Below are 12,379 nucleotides of genomic sequence, written 5' to 3' on the forward strand. Positions count from 1 at the left end.
TTCAGTAACGTATGGTGCCAGTGCCAACCGTAACCAGATTACATCTCTCTCGATTAGCACTGCGAGTCAGCTCACGGCAGACTGAGACTGTCAGTTAGGAAGTATACCCTCGTGGTTTGGGGCTAGGGTTTGATTCTGTTAGATAGGGGCGTTTGGGGCTGCGCTTTGCTTTGGAGAAAGGTCTCCGAATTGGAGGCATCTGTACATCTGCAGCTGCATCAGCCCAAAATCAGTGGTACATACAGTAATGTAGGAAATACATTGCATTTACTGTTCAAATGGTTGGTGTGGGAGTACACAGAGGCCAGGTTGGAGTGGGCAGCGGTGGGGAGCGGGCCGCGGGCAGTGTATAGGATAGAGAGTGATTGGTGAGTTCAGCTTCCACTCTTTCAACTCTGCCCTGCTCTGTATCTCCTCCCCCCCTTCCCCTCTATTTCACCTTTGGTCACAGAGCTTTCAGCCATCTTCTCACTAACCACCACCCCCCCCCCCCCCCCCCCCCCCCGTCCTATCTCTGCCCCTCTTTCAAAGTCACCACCTGCTTTCGGTCCCCTCGCTCTCCACTCATGTCCCTTAACTGCCCAGTTATTTTCATCTCTGTGAAGGATTTTGGGACATTTTATTACATAAAATGTTTTATTTCTTGAGCTCAGATTATGTGCTCCCAGAGCTGAGAGTATTACCAACTGAGCCAAACTGGCACTGAGCGGCAGGATCCAGTTCCCCGCCCGATCAGTCTTCGCTGCCTTCTGGTGAGAACAGCTGAAGTGAGGCCAGTCCGAGCACACTGATAGAAATCTGGGAGAGAAGCTGCTCCAGTGAGAGCCAAGAAACACTACCCACTGCCAGCAGCAGAGGGTGACAGTACTCCATATTCACACCCTGCCTCTCAATGCAGCACATCATTGCTGCAGCACCAGTGCAGTGTGACTGGCTCACCTCCCTGCAATAAACAGAGCGAGTTCATGGACACCCCGATACAGAGTTCCGTCGGGGGGAGTGGATGGGGTCCGGGGACACTGTCTGTCCGAGGCTGAAGCTCCGCTTCTATACTCCAGATAATGGGACAATGTCCAGGACTACACAAGACCATGTGACCGGGTCAGAGGAAGGATTCATGGACAGCGATGGGAAATCCAATACAAACTTTGTATGCATGTATTTATTTATTAAAACAAAGAGCCCACACTTGTACGTTTATGCAGAGTTGTACTGGTTCTGCTGACGCCCGGGGTCCCGCCTGGCACCTGGTGCCTTGCCCAGTGTTCTGCCCCTCTAAACTGCACTAAACTCATCGCTTCCTCATCCCAACCTGACATTTAGGCAATTGAACACTTCCCCTCAGGACTCTAACAACTAAGAACGATCGGTGGCTCCCAGCAAGCCCGTCCCTATTTCTCGGATCGACACCACCTACCCTACTTCTCGCCACATCCCTCGGTCCCCTCGCTCTCCACTATTGTCTCTTGAATCTGCTTATACTGCCCGTGTATGGTACATTTCCAGGCACCTTGTGGTGTGGGGGAAACAGGGAGCTAAGCTTGAGAGTTCAGGGCTGACCCAAGGCCCAGGGTCTCGGCTCTCTACCTGCTCTTGGGTCTGGTTCTGTTCAGTTCTGGAATTTCTAGTTTGCTAGTTTGGAGCTCATTCGGTATTTTGAAAGACTTCAAAAGCAGTGCCTTCCTGAGTGCCGATAATTAACCTTTTGTCCGCAGTATCACTGTTTACTTGGGTGAATGTGTCTGTGAGGCGCTGATATTGAAATCAGACGAGTACACGCTCTCTGCCTTGCACACAAATCTGCTGGTGCAGCCAGCAGTTCCTTGTGATAAGAGGTTCTCATTTGCAGGGTCAGGGCTGTGTTGAGGACAGCGAGCGATGCCAGCCTGTAATCTGTTATTAAGTACCAGTGCTATTCTGACATAATGGACACTCTGATAGGAGTTAGGGAATGATTCAACCTCGGGCTGTCTGGATATTCTGTCTGTGTGCGCCTCGATTGCTCAATCTTTTTCCTTACTCTCTTTTTCGAGCATTCTCTTTTTTTCTGGTGTCTCTGTCTCCCTCACTCTTGCGCTCTCTCTCTCTCTCTCTCTCTCTCTCTCTCTCCCCCTCCCCTGAGGGGCTCGTGCGCACACTATCTTTCGCAACTGTGCTTGGTCTCTGTCTCTGTCCTTTTTCTCTCGCGCCTTCAGTCTCTCTCCCCACACTCTCCCTGCACGCGAGCGCGCTCTCACTGTTGTAATTCTATAAAGAAAGGTTCAAGTATGTGCCGTCTTTTAGCATGGCAGTTCCCCCAACTAACCCCCTACAAATTCCAAAATGCTTCTAACGCTTGTTTCTCTTAACCTGAGTGTACAAGTATAGAATAGAGTTAGCACAGAGACTTGGTAAGGGATCTGGTATGGCAGGGGGACTCCCTTCTACCTGCCCCTTAATAAGGCACCCTGTCCCCGGCCTGCATGGAGTGGCACCCTGTCCCCGGCCTGCATGGAGTGGCACCCTGTCCCCGGCCTGCATGGAGTGGCACCCTGTCCCCGGCCTGCATGGAGTGGCACCCTGTCCCCGGCCTGCATGGAGTGGCACCCTGTCCCCGGCCTGCATGGAGTGGCACCCTGTCCCCGGCCTGCATGGAGTGGCACCCTGTCCCCGGCCTGCATGGAGTGGCACCCTGTCCCCGGCCTGCATGGAGTGGCACCCTGTCCCCGGCCTGCATGGAGTGGCACCCTGTCCCCGGCCTGCATGGAGTGGCACCCTGTCCCCGGCCTGCATGGAGTGGCACCCTGTCCCCGGCCTGCATGGAGTGGCACCCTGTCCCCGGCCTGCATGGAGTGGCACCCTGTCCCCGGCCTGCATGGAGTGGCACCCTGTCCCCGGCCTGCATGGAGTGGCACCCTGTCCCCGGCCTGCATGGAGTGGCACCCTGTCCCCGGCCTCTACACTGCTCTCCTACTCCTAGTTGTTAGTGCAGCCAGCTGGTTATTTGTACTGTTGGGACCTTTTCCATCAGTACCTCCTCCCAGACACCTTCCCATTTCCAGTGGATCTGCTACCCATTCCCTGTTACACTTCTGCTCTCCTTTCCCGTTGGCTGAAATCTTTCAATTTCTCCTTCTGTAGATTTATCAAGCTGTTTGGTGCCTTTATTGTAGAGCTGGGTCCTTTTGGCTTGATGAAGGTATAACTTCTCTTTTACATCAATGCCTGGCCTCAGTTTCAGAGGCTGGTTTGCTTTAGGGATGAATGTCTTGGTTCGCCTGCCAATAGTTTTTGAGCTGGTGATCTGCAGTATCTCACTTGGTGCGTTTGTACCGGTCAGAGAGAACGAGGTAAGGGCCTTTGCAATTTTCACCAAAACTTCTCTGCATTGCCACCTGACTGGATGCTTTGGGGCACTGGTGATGTGAGTGAGTTTAGATTGTGCAAACTATTGGAATTCCATTGAGCTAAGTTGTGTTCGATTGCCTCATTTACTGGATAACAATCCCGAGAACATGCGTTCAAATCCCACCATGGCAGTTTGAGAAATTGAATTCAGTTTAAAAAATAAAATTTAAACATCTAGAAATAAAAGCTGGTGTCAGTAAAAGTGACCATGAAGCTGTCGGATTGTCGCAAAAACCCACCTGGTTCACTGATGTCCTTCGAGGAGGAAACCTGCCGTCCTTACCCGGTCTGGGTCTACATATGACTCCAGTCGCACACCAATGTGGTTGACTCTTAACTGCCTGCTGAAGTGGCCTAACGAGACGCTCAGTTGCACCAAACCGCTACCAATGGTTCACTAAGACAGACCCACCGTCTCAGGGCAACATGGGATGGGCAATAAATACCGGCCTCGTCAGCGACTCTACATTCCGAGAATGAATAAAGAATAAAAATTGGAATACCACGGTGTATTAAACCAGCTTTCATCTCTGCTCGGACTGCGATTAATGAAGCAATGGCCAGAACAAATGCATAGAAACATAGAAGATAGGAGCAGGAGTAGGCCATTCGGCCCCTCGAGCCTGCTCCGCCATTCAATGAGATCATGGCTGATCATCCAAATTCAGTACCCTGTTCCTGCCTGCTCTCCATATCCATTGATCCCTTTAGCCTTAAGAAATATATCTAACTCCTCCTTCAATATATTTAATGAATTGGCCTCCACTGCCTTCTGTGGTAGAGAATTCCACAGGTTCACCACTCTCTGGGTGAAGAAATTCCTCCTCATTTCTGTCCTAAATGGATTACCCCTTATCCTTAGACTGTGACCCCTGGTTCTGGACTCCCCCGCCATCGGGAACATCCTTCCTGCATCTAGTCTGTCTAGTCCTGTTAGAATTTTATAAGTTTCAATGAGATCCCCTCTCATTCTTCTAAATTCCAGCAAGTATAAGCCCAATCGACACAATCTCTCCTCATACGTCATTCCTGCCATCCCAGGTATCAGCCTGGTGAATCTTCGCTTAACTCCTTCCATGGCAAGAACATCCTTCCTCAGATAAGGCGACCAAAACTGCACACAATACTCAAGGTGTGGTCTCACCAAGGCCCTGTATAACTGCAGCAAGACATCCTTGTTCCTGTACTCGAACCCTCTCGCTACGAAGGCCAACATACCATTTGCCGCCTTAACCGCCTGCTGCACCTGCATGCTTACCTTCAGCGACTGGTGCACAAGGACACCCAGGTCTCGTTGCACTTCCCCTTCTCCCAATCTATTGCCATTCAGATAATCTGCCTTCCTGTTTTTGCCACCAAAGTGGATAACCTCGCATTTATCCACATTATATTGCATCTGCCATGCTTTTGCCCAATCACCCAACCTGTCCAAATCATACTGGAGTTTCTCGGCATCCTCCTCACAACACACACGCCCACCCAGCTTTGTGTCATCTGCAAATTTGGAGATATTACATCTAGTTCCCTTGTCTAGATCATTAATATATATTGTGAATAGCTGGGGTCCAAGGACCAATCTCTGCGGTACCCCACTAGCCACTGCCTGCCACTCGGAAAAAGACCCGTTTATTCCAACTCTTTGTTTCCTGTCTGCCAACCAGTTCTCTATCCAAGTCAGTACCTTACCCCCAATCCCATGTGCCTTAACTTAAATGCGATAGTTTCTTACGTCCATTTCAAACAGATCGTACCCTGTTTTCCCCAGGACTTTGATATTTGGTTCCTTTTGCTGTTTGGCTTGAAATTGCTGGAGTATATCAGACCGAGATATAGATGTCTCTGACCTTGTTCATCAGGGGGCAGTAAATCAATTGTCTCGTTCTCCTAAGGCAATCTTGGATTCCGATGTGGCTTGAATGATTTTTAAAAAATTCATTCTCTGGATTAATTGCCCATCCTGATTATCCCTAGCAGCTTGCTGCAATTGTGTGGCTTGCTGAGCCACTTCAGAGAGCCGTTCAAAGCCAATAATTGTGGGATTGGAGTTGGATAAAGGCCAGACCGGGTAAAGACAGCAGGACGTTAGTGAATCAGTTGGGCTGTTGGAGCATAGCTTCATGGTCACTTTTTTATTGATAGCATCTTTTTATTTCCAAATTTGCTTTTAACTGAATTCAAATTCTCAAATTGCCGTGGTGGGTTTTAAACTCAGCTTCTCTGTGTTGTGAGTCCAGCAACATAACCATTACACTGCCTCACCCCCATCTTTGCACTTTACCTCTTCTCTCATCCAGAGTGCTCGAGCTAAGTGATCGCCCTCGAGTATCAGTCCAGCCTGTAAGTTGGGCTCTTCTCTCCTGTTGAAATTGTTGCAGTCTGTGGCTGCGCTTCTCTCATCATCTTTTGCTAATTGTTAATCTCAACACTCAGACCATCATCTACTGCTTAATCTCTCGGACCATCATCTACTGCTTAATCTCCCGGAGCATCATCGACTGCTTAATCCCCCGGAGCGTCATCGACTGCTTAATCTCGGAGCGTCATCGACTGCTTAATCTCCCGGAGCATCATCGACTGCTTAATCTCTCGGAGCATCATCGACTGCTTAATCTCTCGGAGCGTCATCAACTGCTTAATCTCCCGGAGCATCATCGACTGCTTAATCTCTCGGACCATCATCTACTGCTTAATTTCCCGGAGCATCATCGACTGCTTAATCCCCCGGAGCGTCATCGACTGCTTAATCTCGGAGCGTCATCTACTGCTTAATCTCTCGGACCATCATCTACTGCTTAATCTCCCGGAGCATCATCTACTGCTTAATCTCCCGGAGCATCATCGACTGCTTAATCTCGGAGCGTCATCGACTGCTTAATCCCCCGGAGCGTCATCGACTGCTTAATCTCGGAGCGTCATCGACTGCTTAATCTCCCGGAGCATCATCGACTGCTTAATCCCCCGGAGCGTCATCGACTGCTTAATCTCGGAGCGTCATCGACTGCTTAATCTCCCGGAGCATCATCTACTGCTTAATCTCTCGGACCATCATCTACTGCTTAATCTCCCGGAGCATCATCTACTGCTTAATCTCGGAGCGTCATCGACTGCTTAATCTCGGAGCGTCATCTACTGCTTAATCTCTCGGACCATCATCTACTGCTTAATCTCCCGGAGCATCATCTACTGCTTAATCTCCCGGAGCGTCATCGACTGCTTAATCTCCCGGAGCATCATCGACTGCTTAATCCCCCGGAGCGTCATCGACTGCTTAATCTCGGAGCGTCATCGACTGCTTAATCTCGGAGCGTCATCGACTGCTTAATCTCGGAGCGTCATCGACTGCTTAATCTCGGAGCGTCATCGACTGCTTAATCTCGGAGCGTCATCGACTGCTTAATCTCGGAGCGTCATCGACTGCTTAATCTCGGAGCGTCATCGACTGCTTAATCTCGGAGCGTCATCGACTGCTTAATCTCGGAGCGTCATCGACTGCTTAATCTCGGAGCGTCATCGACTGCTTAATCTCGGAGCGTCATCGACTGCTTAATCTCCCGGAGCGTCATCGACTGCTTAATCTCGGAGCGTCATCGACTGCTTAATCTCTCGGAGCGTCATCGACCGCTTAATCTCTCGGAGCGTCATCGACCGCTTAATCTCTCGGAGCATCATCGACCGCTTAATCTCTCGGAGCGTCATCGACCGCTTAATCTCTCGGAGCGTCATCGACCGCTTAATCTCTCGGAGCATCATCGACCGCTTAATCTCTCGGAGCGTCATCGACTGCTTAATCTCTCGGAGCGTCATCGACTGCTTAATCTCTCGGAGCGTCATCGACTGCTTAATCTCTCGGAGCGTCATCGACTGCTTAATCTCTCGGAGCGTCATCGACTGCTTAATCTCTCGGAGCGTCATCGACTGCTTAATCTCTGGCATTCCATCCTAAAATACAGGTAAATATTGCAGCTTATTGATAGTTTGATCTCTGTGCGTCCAAACGTGAATGAGTTGACATGACTGTCTCATTGTCAACCTTTCTGTTCATACTGCAACAACAACTTGCATTTATATAGTGCCTTTAATGTAGTAAAGTGTCCCAAGGCGCTTCAGAGGAGCGTACTTGGACAAAATTTAACACCGAGCCACATAAAGAAACATTAGGACAGGCGACCAAAAGCTTGGACAAAGAGTCGGTTTTAAGGAGCATCTTAAAGGAGGAAAGAGAGGCGGAGAGGTTTAGGGAGGGAATCCCAGAGCTTAGGGCCTCGGCAGCTGAAGGCACGGCCGCCAATGGTGGAGTGATTATAATCAGGGATGTGCAAGAGACCAGAATTAGAGGATCGCAGAGATCTTGGAGAGTTGTAGGGCTGGGGGAGGTCACAGAGTTGGGGAGAGGTGAGACCATGGAGGGATTTGAAAACCAGGCTGAGAATTGTAAAATCGAGGCGTTGCTAGACTGGGTGTCAATATTGATCAGTGAGCACAGGGATGATTGATGAGCGGGACTTGGTGCGAGTTAGTGCATATGCTCTGCTCAGCATATCAGCAAGAAACATCTCTCGCCTCTTTGTAGACGACTTTAAATTAGTATTTTTGAAGATGTGGCGTCCTTCTCTGGAACATAGGAATAGGAGGAGGCCATTCATCCCCTCAAGCCTGTTCCGCCATTCAATGAGATCATGGTTGATCTGCGATCTAACTCCATCTACCCATTTGTAAGATCTTAATGCTCTCTGAGTTCTTGGACAAGACACCAATAGGCAGCAGCCAGTATGTTTGAGCAATAGATCAAGATTTATTAAGCATACAGCTTAATATTAGGCGATAGTTTTAACGAGTAGCTCGCAGCCCGAGGTCTCTGGAACCTCTCGGACACAGATGATGTCGTCTTAAGTCTGTTCCTTTGTTCTCGCAGTACGTCTGTGAAGTTGTTCTTTGGGTATCGAGGTTTTAACCCTTTTATCAAAAGTTGGTTTGGCCAGTGTCCATATATGGTCTTTAACAAAATCACCTTTTTAATTGGTTCTAATGGTCAAACTACCATTGTCACTCGGACTAAGGTAGCATCCCGCCTTTCCAGTATTTATCCACCAACTTTGCCATGTTCAGTGTTATCTTGTTTATAGTTTTTCACCCCATTGGAATTTACTTTATCGCTTTCATTTCTAGCTTCCCTGGTACAAGGCCTTTATACCAAGGGCCCATATCAGCGCTGTTTCACTAGTCTTGAGGTAGCCAAACTATCTCACTTTAATTGACCAGATAAATACCTTAACTTCCATGATCTCTCTCATTTTATGTCCTTATACTAATTATTCTTTAAATATTGTTGCAATTAGTTTTGTTAAGCGAATTCTAATTTCTACTTAGCATCATAATATGTTATTTAATGATTTAACCTTCACTCGCAGTCTGGGGCTGTTTGTTATCAAACCTGCTATTGACTGTCCGCAGCTACATTTTGAACAAGTTTTCTAGTTACCCAGGAGTAATTATGGGTAATATTATTTGGTCAATGGATACACTTGAAGTTATACATATGATTCTCGTCTACGAAATATCAGCCTTTCGTACACACCTTTGCCCCATATCTCTTAATACCTTTGGTTAACAAAAAGCTATTAATCTCAGATTTAAAATTAACAATTGATCTAGCATCAATTGCCGTTTGCGGAAGAGAGTTCCAAACTTCTCCCACCCTTTGTGTGTAGAAGTGTTTCCTAATTTCACTCCTGAAAGGTCTGGCTCTAATTTTTAGACTCTGCCCCCTAGCCCTAGAATCCCCAACCAGCGGAAATAGTTTCTCTCTATCTACCCTATCAGTTCCCCTTCCCCTTAATATCCTGAAAACTTCGATCAGATCACCCCTTAACTGTCTAAATTCTAGGGAATACAACCCTAGTTTGTGTAATCTCTCCTCGTAACTTAACCCTTGAAGTCCGGGTAACATTCTGGTAAACCTACGCTGCACTCCCTCCAAGGCCAATATATCCTTCCTAAGGTGTGGTGCCCAGAACTGCTCACAGTGCTCCAGGTGTGGTCTAACCAGGGCTTTGTACAGCTGCAGCATAACTTCTACCCCCTTGTACTCTAGTCCTCTAGATATAAAGGCCAGCATTCTATTAGCCTTTTTGATTATTTTCTGTACCTGTTCATGACATGTTCATGACATTTTAATGATCTATGTACCTGAACCCCCAAGTCTCTGGACATCCACTTTTTTTATACTTTTCACCATTTAGAAAGTACCCTGTTCTATCCTTTTTAGGTCCAAAGTGGATGATCTCACAATTACTTACTTTGAAATCCATTTGCCACAGTTTTGCCCATTCACTGAATCTGTCTATCCCTGTGTAATTTTATGCTTCCATCTACACTGCCTACAATGCCGCCTATCTTTGTGTCATCGGCACATTTGGATATATGACTTTCTATGCCATTATCTAAGTCGTTAATAAATATTGTGAATAGTTGAGGCCCCAACACAGATCCTTGCGGGACACCACTAGTCACCTCCTGCCAATTAGAGTACAGGGTACCTGCCCATTATCCCTAATCACTGTCTCCTGCCGCTCAGCCAATTTCCTAACCAGGTCAATAATTTGCCCTCAATTCTGTGTGCTTCTACCTTAGATAACAGTCTCTTATGTGGGACTTTATCAAATGCCTTCTGGAAGTCCATATAAATAACATCCATAGACATTCCCCTGTCCACTACTTTGGTCACCTCTTCAAATAATTCAATCAGGTTTGTCGGGCATGACCTGCCTTTCACACATCCATGCTGGCTCTCTCTGATCAACTGAAAATTTTCAAGGTGTTCAGTCACCCTATCCTTAATTATAGACTCTAGCAATTTCCCAACAACAGATGTTAGGCTAACTGGTCTAGAATTCCCTGGTTTTCCTCTCTCGCCATTCTTAAAAAGCGGAGTGACTTGTGCAATTTTCCAATCTAAAGGAACGATTCCTGAATCGAGAGAACTTTGCAGATGCCCTAACTATAATCTTCCAATGTGCTCACCTACTTCCTTTTAGAACCCTGCGATGGAAACCATCTGGTTCTGGGGATTTGTCGCTCTTTAGTGCCATTATTTTCTTCATTACTGTTATTTTACTTACGTTAATTTTATTGAGTCCCTGTTCCTGATTCAATATTAGTTTCTTTGGAATTTCTGGCCTGCTTTCCTCCTCTTACTGTGAATGTTCTGGAAACCTTTTGGGTGCACTGGTAAGACCCTTTTACAAAAACGAGTTTGTCATCACTTTCCAGTGATTTTCAATGTATTGTTCAGAACACAATTTACCTCTGTTTCAGTTCGAGATCTTGAGGCGTAGGCTGCAGTTGCCCGTCTTACATGAAACATGCTCCAAGTCCTCTTTTGCACTGTAGAAGCACATCATTATTGACATTGAAGTACTGGTGCTTAAGATGATGATCATTGCCTCATTCAGACCCGTATGCTGCTGATGGTCCCATGTAAAATCAGTGGAGTAGGTTTTTATCATTCCTGCTGGGGTGTTGAGGCTTGTCTGGGGGAGAGCAGAGACTGGTGGGGAGGGTCGCACACCCCTTACAGAACACGACGGATTTTCCTTCCAATATTTTCAATGGATGGACAATCAGGTGGGTTCAATCTAATCCCTCCCTGCCAGATTTCCCTTCCTGTGCTCCGTCCAGGCGATGCTTAACAATAGGGACAAAAATCCATCCCATGACTTCAGTAGATCCTGGTGAAGAGCTGTTACATCTGATAATTTTGGAACAAATTGATGCAAATAGTTAGTCATTCCAGGAATTCTCTGGATATCTTGTTTATTGGTGGGAGAAAGCATTGTAACCACTGCTTCAACTTCAGCAGGATCTGGTTGTGGTCCATTCGTAGAGTCTGTGGCTTAAATGGTTTGCTTGCTGTTCCTTGAACCTTATTTTATCCTTAGTCATTTGATAACTTTTTTGTTGACACCACTTCAACTGGACTTCCAGTTTCTGGTCGTAGTCCTGTTAGTCTGTACTATTGACTAAATTACCATCCACAATGACAGTGACTAGTTTCAAACTTTCAACTCCCTCCTCAGGTCTTCGCTGAAATTACTCAGGAGCTGGAGAGATTCCAAAAGGTGTGTGCACATCTACATCTTTCAAATGGCGTTGAAAAATTAATCAGTAGAGTCAATCCTTCCATCATTCTCTATGCCATGACTATGAATGGCTTCGCTGTCACTAGTTTGGGCACAAGATCTTGTGTGATTTGAAGTGGGTTGTGATTCCGTTTGAGGGCTTTAAGTGGTTTTGGATTGATGCACAGGTGCACTATATCATTTCCTTTCATCACCCCATCATTGAGGAGACCCAGTTGGTTGGGACACTGGTTCCTGCTGGAGGCTAAGTGAAATTTTCAAGACGATCAATAGATTTTTTGTTGGGTAAGGGTATCAAGGGTTATGGAGCAAAGATAAATGTAGTTAAGATACAGATCAGCTGTGATCTAATTGAATGGCGGAACAGGCTTGAGGGGCTGAATGAGTAACTCCTGTTCCTGTCAAAAATCTCACTAATGTCCTTGATGGGATCGGACAAAGCCAACATGGATTTACAAAAGGTAAATCGTGCTTGAATAATCTACTGGAGTTTTTTGAGGATGTAACTGGTAGAATAGATAAGGGAGAACCAGTGTATGTGGTGTATTTGGATTTTCAGAAGGCTTCGATAAGGTCCCGCATAAGAGATTAGTGTGCAAAGTTAAAGCACATGGCATTGGGGGTAAGGTACTGACTTGGATAGAGAACTTGTTGGCAGATAGGAAGCAAAGAGTTGGAATAAACGGGTCTTTTTCCGAGTGGCAGGCGGTGACTAGTGGGGTACCACAGGGATCGGTGCTAGGACCCTAGATGTAATATCTCCAAGTTTACAGACGACACAAAGCTGGGTGGACGTGTGTGCTGTGAGGAGGATGCAGAGAACTCCAGTATGATTTGGGCAGATGCATGGTAGA

The 12,379-nt window shown here is 46.9% G+C and overlaps 1 protein-coding gene across 3 annotated transcripts in view; it reads left to right on the forward strand.

Annotated features, from left to right (window-relative positions):
* The window catches only part of LOC147116775 (protein CBFA2T1-like), a 158,255-nt gene that overhangs the window by 13,704 nt on the left and 132,172 nt on the right, over positions 1-12,379 (forward strand). The window contains exon 1 of one of the 3 annotated variants that reach the window (XM_085991955.1): positions 6,933-7,337. The exons of 1 other annotated variant lie outside the window; for it this stretch is intronic. The gene's annotated coding sequence lies outside the window, so the exon portion shown is untranslated. Of the gene's footprint in view, positions 1-6,932; positions 7,338-11,481; positions 11,505-12,379 lie in introns of those variants that run through there. One more of the 3 variants, XM_085991956.1, reaches the window with a different exon arrangement.

Source organism: Somniosus microcephalus, chromosome 6, assembly GCF_052327205.1.
Source record: "Somniosus microcephalus isolate GS21.2 chromosome 6, FLI_Smic_1.0, whole genome shotgun sequence".
Classification (NCBI taxonomy): Eukaryota; Metazoa; Chordata; class Chondrichthyes; order Squaliformes; family Somniosidae; genus Somniosus; species Somniosus microcephalus.